Below are 13,078 nucleotides of genomic sequence, written 5' to 3'. Positions count from 1 at the left end.
CTTCGTATTGAGACAGCCGGTAGCCGCTCCGAAGGTGCCCTTGAGACGGCCAGTAGCCGCTCACCCCTCCTTCAGGAGATGGCCAATAGTTGCTCCTGCCCTCGTCAGGAGACGGCTGGTAGCCACTCCAAAGGTGCCCTTGAGACGGCCAGTAGCCGCCCACCCCTCCTTCAGGAGACGGCTGGTAGCCACTCCCGGCTTTGTCTTGAGACGGCTGGTAGCCACTTCGAAGGTGCCCTTGAGACAGCCAGTAGCCGTTCACCCCTCCTTCAGGAGATGGCCGGTTGCCGCTTCCCCACACAGGCCACGGCCAGCAGCCGCTCCTCCATCGGGTGCTACCACACCCCCACGACGTGATATCCTCCAGGAGGAGGGTCCCAGTCCTGAGGACGTGTGGAGAGGCCCGGTGCTATCCCCAGGGTTGTACTCCACCCAGCCAGCTCCAGAGAGACCCTACCTGACAGACTCTGACGACGACAGATGCTGCAGCTCACTCCTGACAGCGTCCCCGACGGCAGGAGGCCACAGTCACCGGGCCCCCGCGGCTGTCCCCAGGACCCCCGGGCGAGGCCTTTTCCCACTCCGACGCCGATGACCCTCGTCCTCCATCAGGCGCCTGAGTGCGTGTTTCAGGGAGGTGTTCGGCCCCAGCCATAAGGGCCGCACTCTAACCTCCAGCCCTGACAGTGCAGGGCGCTTTGCCGCCCCTAGCCCCGGACGAGAGAGGACGCCCCTATGAGTGATTCCGTGGACGCTGGATACAGAGTCCACAGGCGGGACTCAGCCCCCATCAGGAATCAGGCTGCGAGTCCTCCTGCCGCCCCACTAACCACGCCGCCACCCCACCGTCAGTGAGTGACAGTGAATAGTGCAGTGACAGTGACTAGAATATTGGGCAGGTGATATACAATGGAGTATAAGTCCAAGGCCTAGTAATATGTGCTAATCAAGATCCGTGCAAACAGTGACACAGTAAGAAGAGAGATTTAATAAGAGTGCAGTGATTTCATTAAACATCGGGCTCGGCCTTTATAGTGTAATTCCTCTGCACTACAAGACCAGTGTAATACTTGCCCAGCCTAAGTACAGCTTCTATTTCCCTCCAAGTGACAGCAAGCTATTCCTCCTGCTCAAAATACTACGAACACTATTTATTGTGCCATTCACCTGCTATCCTGAACTATTGACCAAATAGTATCCTGCACGATACGATACCAATATATGACATATAATTACCCAGGTTTTCTGTTGTTGTGACATCTACCTGTTCCACAAATAGAAACAGTCATTACACGTGTAAGGTTGTTGCCTTGAGTTTTTGTGTCCTGCCTCTCTCTTATTTGTCTAAGCTCCGGTCTAGAAAGAGAACCCAGCTGCATACTAGGCGTTCAAGGGACGGGAAGCTGACCCTTAAACACCTAGCATAACATTTCATATGTGGCTGAGTGGGACAGAGAGGAGCGAAGTTTCGGTTTACAGTTGTTTGTATGACGGGAGGGTTGTTTGTGTTAAACTAGGAGGAAGTTGATGAATGAGGTGAGAAGTGGAGAGGAGGGAGTCTGGTGGGAACTATGGTGCACAGCGGTAGCCATCAGTGTGTTTTTCTGCATTTCAGCTGCTACACAACCATGTCAGCTGAGGATGAGGTCATCACATCCAAGTGAGGCAGTCAGAAGATCTGTCTGGATGGCTTCATGTACACCAAGAAGCATGTTGTCAAGTCAGTTGATGAGATCGTTTCGCGGTGTCAAGTGGTCCACTGTCAAGTGCCCTACTGTCCTGAAGACCACCAAGAGTCTCAGTGAACCTAAAGTTGTGTCAGTGCATAACCACCTTTCTGACACAGTAGGATGCCAAGTGGAGCAGGCTCGTCAGGCTATGAATAGGAAGGCTGCCAGAGGAGGTCAAGGCACACGTGCAAGCGTGTCCTTCATTGCATCAGGGCTGCACACTGTCCAAAGGATCCACAGTCTCTTCAAGAGTTGGAGATCACTGGTGACTGGGCATTAGGTTGTGTCAAGATATGAAAATAGGATAAATGAGAGACGGCCCTATGGTTTCAAGTTGTATTTGGATGTCCTAAACCAGAAACAAAAGCAAAATAAAGATTTCATCTTCATTTACCTACCCCCTTTTTCGACTGAAAATTTGCATTTTTCGACCACTTTCTCTGAGTTTGACCATTTCCGCTAACTAAATTTATGCTTTTAAAAGTCCTTTTTATCGTATCCAAAACGTAAAAAAATGTATTTGAAAGCCACAGACCAAGCTATGTTACAAAATATCCATACTGCATTACACCAGCTTAGCCATTGATCACCAGATTAGCCATTGATTGCCATTTCATGACAAAGAAACTGAGAACAGCTATTTACGCAACCATATGCAGAAGCATAACAACTGTTGGATCACTTCATAGAACATTGTGTGTTGCATTCGGATATTGGAACAGTCTTCAGATGTGGTCACAAGAAATCACAAATCTGCCACAAATCTAGTCACAAGAAATCTGACTGCACTTGAGTCGTTGCAGAGGTTTAATTGGATTCCATGTAGCTACATACAATCTACTTGGTAGTGATCTTCGTGATGCCGATGAGGTCCTGCTTGCTGTTGATCCTGGGTACCAGCTCGATGTGCTGTGCCCTCCCTCGGATGAACCCATCTCTCCGCTCAGCACCACAGACAGCACTGGCTGCAGCTGTCACCTCCTTCACAGCTCTCTCTATTGCCTGTGTGTGGCAGGGATAGTACTTCACTACCATGGGCTTCGCCATGTACTCCAGTAAATCAGACTTGGTCAGGTTGCAGGTGACGATCGACTCTGTGGCGCCTTCCCAGTTGATCAGGTTCTGGAGGTTGGTTGCCTGGACGTTGAGGCAGGGAAGCGTCCGCAGCCTGACCGAGCTGTCCCCCATCTCCTGCTCACCCCTGATGGAGATGATCTTGAGGACAGCGAACCTCCTCTCCTCCTCCTCCTCGCTGCAGAGCATTGTCATCAGGATCGCCTCGGAGTGAGCGAACCATGCAGAGGACCGGACGGTCATCATGAAAGTCAACTGCACCTCTTTGGGTTGGGTGCGGAGGCAGGACAGCTCGAACAGGACGTTCCTCGGACCGTCCACCCAGCTGTGGTTGATCTTTACGTGGAACCAGCAAGGAAAGTAGACATTCGCTATGAATGACAAGATCTCCCTCAGCCTGGCGAGGAGTTTGCCCTGCAGCCCGTGCTTACGGCACCACCAGTCACAGAACAGGTTAGCTGGGGTGAGCCATCGGCTAAGTCCAGTCTTGCCAACTGTCAGAGCTGCGAGATCCTTATCCATCTCACCACATCTGACAGCCTTGGTGATCCGGTAGGCGTAGTGTTGATTGGTGGAGAGATCTTTAACTACATCCTCTGGAAGATCGGGAAGACTTGTCTCTCCTGGGATGGCAGGGAAGGTGAGAGTCCTCTCAAGAGAGCCGACAGTCGGTAGCAGCTTTCCCAGCTCTCCCTCCCACCCGCCCTTGCTGCTGGTCTTCCCATCTCTCTTGCTGATGAGCTTCCTCAGCTTCAGCTCGTTGGTGTGGAGCTGACACACGATCCAGAACAATCTTCTCTCTAAGTATTCTTCCAAGAAGTGGAACATCCCGCCTTTGTATCCGGTGTTACTGTTGGTGCTATCTCCAGCGATGAACTCCAGGGTGTCAGAGACTCCATACTTGACGCACCACTCAAAGACCTGGAGAGCTAGAGCCTGGGATGATGACATGGTGGAGTTGTCAGGGACCTTTTCTTTGATGAAGTGGTCGAGGAAGCGGCCATCTCCATCCGTCATGGTGTAGATGTCTTTCTTCTGGGTGGAGGTGTAGAACTTGTTGGTGTCCTCATTGAAATCACGAACCGTGATGTCGGTGATTCTCGAATCTATCATGATGGCCTTGACTTCCTCTTCCAATATCTCCTCCTTAGCCATCACCTTTCTCATCACGTCTTCCCTAGCTCTGTGAATCTTCTTGGGATCAATAGCGAGGTACTCACTTCCAGCTGGCAGAACCTCAGCAGCTATCAGGTCCTGGATAAACCCGGAGGTGATGGCAGCAGCTTGTCTGTTGGATGCCTCAGTCCTTATGGTGGCTAGAGCAGTGTTCGGAATCTTCATCGTGTTTCTCTTCTTCACAGTTTCCTCAGCTGTACCCTCAGCTATTGCTCCAGTGTTCTGTTCTCGTAGCGAGAGCTCGGTCTCGGCATCCCTCCTGTCATCTAACTCCTCCTGCCGTGCCTTCTTCTTGTTTGCTGTAGCCTTCTTGGTCATGTCCTCCTTTTCTTTTCTTTCAGCAGCATTCTGTTGTCTCTTGCTCTCCGTGAAGTCAATGCCCGTCATCATCATGGAGGCCTTCTGTTCAAGAGGACATTTAATCCTCATGCACATCACGAAAGCCAACTCCAGCTTCGGAATCCTCTTCTCTCTCTTACAGTTACAGTCTATCAGATGTGCCCCCTCCTGACAACCCTCACACCCTGACTCAGAGCAGGGGAGGATCTTGTGACTGCAGGAAACGATGTTGAAGAGGAGGTCAAGTTTCTCCTGGAAGACCTTCCTATCCTCCTCTTTCTTCATCCCTCCTCTGTTCCATGCAAAGTTTTCCAGAGCAGTCCAGGCCACCTGGATCTTCCTCTCTATGGACTTGTCTGTGATGATGACTGGAGGTCTGAACTGAGAATTTGCCCTCTGCCAACAATTCACCACCTCTACCCTGACATCTTTGACCAGCTGGCTAATGCTGTAGTTCCTCCTGTCCACGTCCTCCTCCAGTAATTTCTTCTCCTGTATGTAGATGCCATGCTTCAGGACACCCCGGAGAGTAGGCAGCTCGGTATGGCTCATGGGTTCTCCTGGACCTGTCACACCGGCCAGGCTTGTGCAAGACTCATACCTGGTCTTGGGACTCATCCTCACTCAAGATTACACTCTGAAAAGAAACAATACACATTTAAAACATAAATTCAAACTACAAAAGGTCTACTAACTACAAATTTAAAACCAGTCATTTTGTGCAAAAAGGGTCAAAGTCCACCAAAAATGCCCCCCAAAACATTAATTTTCAATTGAAAAAGGGGGTAGGTAAATGAAAGCCAAATCCTTATTTTGCTTTTGTCTCTGGTTTAGGACATCCAAATACAACTTGAAATCATAGGGCCGTCTCTCATTTATCATATTTTCATATCTTGACACAACCTACTGGGCATCCCTCCGCCACTATGACAATGGGCCGGAGGCAGATGAGCGTATCATCTTCAACTCCCCCAGTTATCTGGAGCTGCTGGCAGGCTATGAAGACCGGTGCATGGACGACACGTTTTCGGTACTTCCAAGCCTCTTCACTCAGCTATATGTCATCCAGAGTTGAGTCAATGGAGTCTACCTTCCACTGGTGTATGCCTTGCTGCAACGCAAGACACAAACCAGCTACGAGCTGGTTTTCAGGGTCCTCAAGCAGAGTGGCTGTGATCCCAACACAGTCATCATCGACCTTGAGAGGTCTGTGGAGTTGGCCTTTCGTGTGGTGTTCAGGGAGCAGGTCCAGGTGCAGTTCTTCTTCTACCACCTGGGCTAGTCCATCTGGAAGCAGATCCAGCACTTGGGTCTCAAGAACCTCTACAAGTCCAACGATGAGTTCCGCCTGTTCTGTGGTCTGGTGGATGTGCTCACCTTCCTGCCCCCAGAGGATGTCAAGGATGGCATGGTGTGCCTGCGTTCTATCATGCCTGAGGAGGTTGTCGCACTCCTGGAGTACTTCAACTCCACCTACATCTCAGGCCAACTCCATCATCACCGGGATGTCACCTCCAAGCCAGTAAGCCGGTCCATCTATGCCGCACGCCACCCATGTTCGCACCAGAGAGGTGAAGTATGCACCATGCCACCCTCAACAACCAGCCCAGAACCAACAACATCTGCAAGGGGTGGAACAACAATTTTTCACACCTGGTGGGACACGCCAACCCCACTGTGCGGAAACTCATCAAATGTCTGCAAGCAGACGCTGCCACTGTGGATGGAATCCTGCTCCAACAGGAACGTGGGATTCGTCCTGCCAAGTGTGGGAAGAAAGTGTACCAGGAACTCCAGACGTGCCTCCACAACCTTGTGGTTGACCTGAAGGAAGGCAAGAAGACAATCCCTGAGTTCCTTCATGGCATCTACCACAACCTTGAGGTGGAGGGATCGGCCACCATACGTCCCTCATCTGCTACCCCTGTGACGTCCCTTACTTGCCTCACCCATCCAGAGGCCGAACAGGACACCCTTCTCTCTCCCCCCACACAGGCAGTCCCCAGGTGGAGTTGCAGCTGGAGAAGATTTGGAGCGGCCCCGTAATGAGTTTGGGGATCCGCTCCCTACAGCCAGCACCCCGACGACGCCCCTTGCTGTCGGACGGCAGCTCAACCCAAACGAGACCGCGCCCCCCAGTCACCCAGGAGAGCCCCCAGAACCCCGGGGCGTGACCTTCCCAGCCCCACCAGCAAGCAGTCCTCCTCCAGGGATGGGCACAGAGAAGCAGGCCTGCTCACCCTGTTCGGCCCCAGTCCCAGGGGCCGACCTATTCACCGAGGCCCCACCAAGGATAGGCCTCCTTCTACACTGCCCCGCAGCCCAACTCAGATGACCCGACCCCTAGCAGTGGTCCTGTGCCTCCCGAGGGAAGGCATATCTGACGGGACCCCTCCCACACCAGGATGACACCTATGAATGCCCAGGCCTCAGCAGGCCAACCGATGTCCTCCTGTCTTATTATGCCTTTAATCTGTATAATGCACTGTGTTAAGTTGTATTACAGTAAGTACTGTGTTGACTTTGTAGCAATATACGTGTAAGGTTGGTTGACCCCGAGTTTTTATGCCCTGTTCCTCTAGTTGCATGCTGTAGACCCGGTCCTGAAGGGAACCCCAGATGAGTTGCTTGTGTCCACAGAACAAGACGTTGGATTCTGAACACGTAGCATGACAGTGACTTTTCAACTTAATGGCGTTTGTTTTTCTTCTCAGTTTGAACTCTCCACCAACTAGCTCACTGTGCAGGTGTTAAGACCATCATCAGTGCAACAAAGAATACAAAAGTTACTACGTATTAGAGGACTGTACAGCATTCAGGAATAAATTTTGATAATTGCATCCTATACTTTAGACTTATGTCATGTTTACCAATTAGTTTTTCATATGAATAGGTATCTTTAACCAAGATTAGTTCACTAGTGACCTAATAAATATATTTCAGCCTCGAGGACTTCATTTTCCCTACATATGCCATAAAATATACAGGAAACTTCTCTGTATATTTTATAGCACATGTAACCACTTCCTGGCAATTCTTTTTGCCCATAAGGTACTTGTGCAAACATATACAGTACTTCTGAAACAAACCACGTTTCTTTAGGCCATTTCCCATACTTCATTTTCATAAGTTAAATTAACTATTTTGATAGTAGATGTATGCAATTTTCTTAATAAATTTTTTTCACATTACTTGCACTTCATGTTCAATCAGCTGCTACTTTGTCCTCTATGAGCCAAGAAGGTATGTCATAACTTACCTTGCAGTGACTGGTTGAACATAATTCATGGTGACACGTACATAGGGTATGATTGTCTTAAAATCGGAACCTGTGCATTTAAAACTTGCCATACTGATGATCAGCTGAGCTTACACAAAGTTTTGAGAAGACCAACTATAGGCATTCTACCGCATATAGACACACTTTGCCATGTGCTATCACCTTTTGTAGTTCAGGGTGAAGTAGGGTCGTTGTGAAACTGCTTTAGAAGTGTTCCCACTCCAAATTATGCCGATGACTATCATTCATCAAGCAATACAGTAATTACAATACTGGCACCAGTTTCACAGGACATATGAAAATACATTAAACTGGATTATTAAAATTTTTGAATGGTGATACAAGATTTTTAAAAAGTAAACAAAAATAAAATAACCAAGTACACCATGATCAACTTCACGCAACTGTAAGGATGGTTTCATAAGCATAAACAGCAGTCCATTAATGATTTATTGGGTAGTACAGATCAGTCACATAATAAACGGTTCTTATGCTATGAAACTCAATAATCTAGCATTAACCCATGAACTGTGGAAGACTGGAAATCCAAAGTGCACCCCATAGAGGTAGGAATAGGGTAGAGTCGGCGTGAGAAGGCTCCGGTGAAGCCAGAGAACTGTCAAACGGCCATATTGGTCAAGTCAAGAGGTCACGGCAACACCTACCTGACTTAAAGAAGATTGCTGTGCACTCCTACCTCTATGGCTGTGCCCACAGAGGTAAGAGTCCTAATCCTACCTCCGTGGGTGTGGCCATGAGATTATCAAGCCTTTTAATACCTCCAGCTGTGTGCCCACCTGGTACTCCTCAGGGAGAATGCCAGAAACAAAGTAGACTTCATTCTACCTCTGGTTTTAGTTGTAGTTCAGCTGTGGGTGTGAGACGTTCTGTCCTAAGTTGTCACTCATCATCAAATAACCTAAGTCTCCAAAAATGCCCACCACCTGTGCCGCATTTGGGTGTAATGAAAGAGATAAGAAATCTGACCCATCCATTACATTTCACTGGTGAGTATCTTTAGAGTGAATTATAGTTTGTAGGTTAGTATGCAAAAATAGATAAATAAATAAATAAAGACAAAACATATTTTTTTCTGTTTGCAACTAAGAAAACTCCCGCCTGGTCAGCGGAACCAAGTCAGACAGCTGTCAAAGAGGTCGCCGCCATGTTGGTCGAGTCAGGTCTGTCGCTCTCACTTTGACCTACCCTTGGTTAATCCCATATGCCGCCTCTACCTACTCCTACCTCTATGGTGCACCCCATACAGAGGGGGGAGGGGTGGCTCATACACGTTTTCTTGACTTTTTGACTGACAAAGGATGAGTACAGTATATGTACAGTAGAACTGCAAATTTAGCATTATTAAATTTTGGCAGCTTAATTCTCATGGGCACATCATACATCTACCAGTTCACAATTTTCAATCCTAAGCTCATGATTTTTGATGGGTCAAGGTGGAGTTTGGGATTTGAAATGCATCTAGGACTTTGGTTTCTGAAAACAGTCTGGCTATGCAGAATTGAAAAATTACAGTTGCTGATCTGAACGTAAACATTTGTCACCGTAAAAGATTAACTGATGAAAAGATCATGGCCTTTGAGGTACAACAGCACTTTTGCAACGATTCAGATTAACATTATAAAGTTATGAGCTAAACTCATATGGTACTCGTATTTATGCTGAAATTTTGCCATTCAAAATTAATGATGAACTTAATATAAGCTGTATCCTTAATGGCATGTACCGCATTAGCTGTTCATGTGGTCAAAGAAGCAGTCTCATGTGGGTCAAAGATGCAGGTGGTGAGGCTCAGACCAGTCTTGATCTAGCCCTGCAAAAACAACACGATGAGCTGTGTCACATTTTGCACATCTACGTTTTACAGGCAATGTAACATTGAAAATGAATGTAAAACGCGCAGTAACCAGCTATGTAGGTACCAGCTATGTGCCCTCCGTTTGCTCTTTTAGAAAATTTATTTTAAGTGCTATCGCACACAAACCTGGGCAAATGATCCTAATCTAGTGCATAATGACTGCTTTCAAGAGGGCATGAATAAAAAATTAATTGAATTATATAGCTCATAAAAAAACAATGCACGATAACTAAAAATTATGAGCTTACATACGTATAACCACACACACTGGTGATCAGACATAACGGAAGTGGGAGCTACAAGGTGCCATGCTGCAACTGAATGGTTCATTCCAGCTTTAATATTTTATTTCAGCTTTAATATTTTATATTTTGCATAAGACGAGAAAATTAAAGAAAAAAAGTATTTTATTTCCGCTTTCACCGATAACTCAGCATCAACTTATTTCTCCATGAAAAGTCCATTTAAGTTTTGATTACTTAAATTTTATGAGATTTATACAGTACCAAATGGTGTGTAAATGAGAGATTCTACTGTACAATAATTTTCAGGTCAATACATGCCATACAATATATTGAAGTTCAGTCATTTTGGGCCACCGAAAAAATATGCATAGTCAGGCCTCGGTATTCAGTACATCAGTTTGGTATGTAATAAACTGACAGAACGATGAACTAAAAGTTATGCCTGGTTTTCCAATAACAATGGTGAAATCCATTCATACAATAATTGCGGAGGCTGTGTACTACAATCTTGTGCATACAGTACATGGTGCCTCCTGTACAAGGCAGTAGTCACCCTTTCATTGTTTCCTGCATGCAAGAACATTGAAATACCACTGCCACTGCCAGATAACAATGCATGTGTGCAATGAATAGTGCAGTGCGAAATATGTGGAGTGTTAAGTTTTTGTGCATGAAACACTGAAACTTGACTTGGAAATAAGGTCTGGCAAGGATGCTACCTGAAGAGGTGCTACTGAGGGCAAGCCTAAAAGGATAAGTTTTTTTAAGATTTTAGGTTACAAAGTCCTTGGTCCCCTCCTTATCCTTACTGAACCCCCGTTATATCAACCTCGGTATACGATAAATCATGTGATGAGTTATCACTTGATGTACCGCCATCACATGCTTGAGGTTTGACTGTACATATAATCTATGTATGCCGTATTATTTTTTCCAAAAACTAGTTTTATGGGTATATTACTGAAGACAACAAACTGTAGTGTGTATATGCAAATTTTCAGGTCAATATCTACTGTAGTTTGACCATAATGAGCTTGGATGTTTTCTTTATTTCGAGGGTGGGACTTTGGCAACAATGCAGCTATCACGAATATTCACCATAAATATATTTCAAGAGTACCAAATGAAAAACTGTGTGCATAAATACCCTACAACACAAAATCTGCCCATTATCTCCTTGAGGTAGCTGTGGTGAATGGCCTATGTAATTCGTCAGCAATCCACCACAAAACCATGAGAAAAATTAAATTTTCAACTCAAGACTGAAACTGTATGTCATAGTGCACGTCGGACTGGCTGTGGCTGCACATCGCGGTTCATGGGTTAATAACAATAAAACAAGTTCATGGGATAATAATAATAAAATAAGTTCATGGAATAATAATAATAAAACAAGTTCATGGGTCAATAACAAAAACACTTCTCCCTTATACCTAAGTTTCTGATAAAATTCTGAATATGAAGTTGCTGTTTAAATCTTACAGCCTCAATTAAAAATACTGCACTAGGAATAACAATGCTTCAGGGAAAAAAAAAAAAAAAAAAAGTGCTGAATTAATTTTCACATCCAGGAATTTAAAGGTTCTTGTTGTATGACAGAAACATGTTCTAAATTATATATATATATATATTTTTTCCCATACAACTGGTACTGGACATCTGGACAATGTGGCAAACCTATTACACACGTAACTATGGAGCAAAGCTACAAATCTTCTGTAATTTACTTGGGAGTTGAAGAAAAGGCGACACTATATAACCAAGACTTACTATAGAAAGAAGCAACCAGTATGGCAAATTACTGAAAAACAGATTGGTTACTATGTCTGGTTTGGCCCAGTCATAGATGCCAAAGTGTAATATGTGAAGGCGTGGCTTCCTATATTTCCTTACTGGAAGATCTAGACTTCATGCTTGTGGCCAGTACAGATTCATCTATTATAATTCAGCATTTTTGGGGGGTGAGGGGTTATTTGCCAAGCTAAAAAATTACACAGAACTCTCAGAAGTACTTTCAATATAATGCATACTACATTTTAAACTGCACTTGCCTGCACTCCTCTGGCAGTTGCTGTGGTAGGCAGGTGCAGCAAACTAATACTGTATTGTAATGTATTCAATTAATAAGCAGCTAAATACAGTAAATGGTTTCAGTAAAGTAATTCATGCAACTATAATACATAAAAGCAAGCTCAAGCATTTCCATCTTCATCTCAAGAAAACTATGATGGTCTTCTTCACATGTCAATTGAGGTACCTGTACCAATTTATTCCCTTGAATGAAATGACATTTTCTTGGTTTATTGTAGCTACTTAGACAATTTGATTCAGCTTGAGTTTTGTTAAAACCGGAGGAGCTCATTCATACACCATTCAAGTCCCCCAAATCCTGGGTTTACTTGGCACACCTAACTATATGTGGACAATTTTTTTCTATATACACTTCACTTATCAGATAGAGGCAATCCACTGACTATCAAGTTAAACCAATAAAAAAATGCTAGATCCAGACATTTTAGGACTCTCAGTTAATACCCTCGGTGTGGTGTGGTATGAGAGTGTGATTTTGTGTGTGTTTGTGAAAGGGTGGCATGATGTGTTGTGTTATGGCTTTGCTATGGTCTACAGGAACAAAACACCTTGCACCTAAAAGCTGTTAATGAGGCAGATGGAGGCGGCTGCTTCTCGAGATGCTTTTGCATCCAAAAAAAGGGATGCCAAACCCTTGTCACTTGCTTCTCCTTACACAAATTATGCAATCAACTCAATCCCCTGTTTGTTCTTTGCTTTATCAGCATCCGTACCTCACTTCCTTATGTGCTTATTTACAAAATCCATCCACCTTCTTGGTCTACCCAGCCTCTTCCTACTATACTTGAACTGATGAAATTTCAATACTTTGGGGGGGGGGGGGGAAATACAGTGGCACATGGAGTTAAGGTAGCTAGTGCTATGAAGGATTTCATACTAAACAGAGGTTAGAGTATGAAGTCTACATGCGGACTGCATAAAGGTATGTTAGCAGCCATAATGACGTGGCATGAGGGGAAAAAAGTAAATGTTGAGGACAGTGGAAATGGAATTAACGGTACTATACTGAAAAATGTGAGAATTCACGAAGAAGACAGGATACGAAATACTGCAATATGATCAGCAAAAGACATGGAATAAGACTGTTGATACTGGGATAGGAGAAAATAGGCTTTAGTGATATGGTCATATGGAGAAAATGGATGAAGATGGGTGGTCAAGATAAAGAAGTGTCTGAAGATGCGAGGCAGCATATGTTAAATATGTATGTAAGAATTCAAGGTACGAAAGTTGATGTGGTTACGAAATGGACGGGACTAAGTTGGAC

General features: G+C 45.2%; 1 pseudogene; it reads left to right on the top strand.

Annotated features, from left to right (window-relative positions):
- Positions 1–1,628: 1,628 nt before the first annotated feature.
- LOC145392893 (uncharacterized) lies at positions 1,629–5,756 on the top strand (annotated as a pseudogene).
- Positions 5,757–13,078: the final 7,322 nt, after the last annotated feature.

The sequence above is a fragment of the Coenobita brevimanus genome, chromosome 23 (genome assembly GCF_032717465.1).
Source record: "Coenobita brevimanus isolate Jiangsu-jjx chromosome 23, ASM3271746v2, whole genome shotgun sequence".
Taxonomy (NCBI): Eukaryota; Metazoa; Arthropoda; class Malacostraca; order Decapoda; family Coenobitidae; genus Coenobita; species Coenobita brevimanus.
Note: the sequence above shows the minus strand (reverse complement) of the source record. Positions and strands in the feature narration are given on the sequence as shown.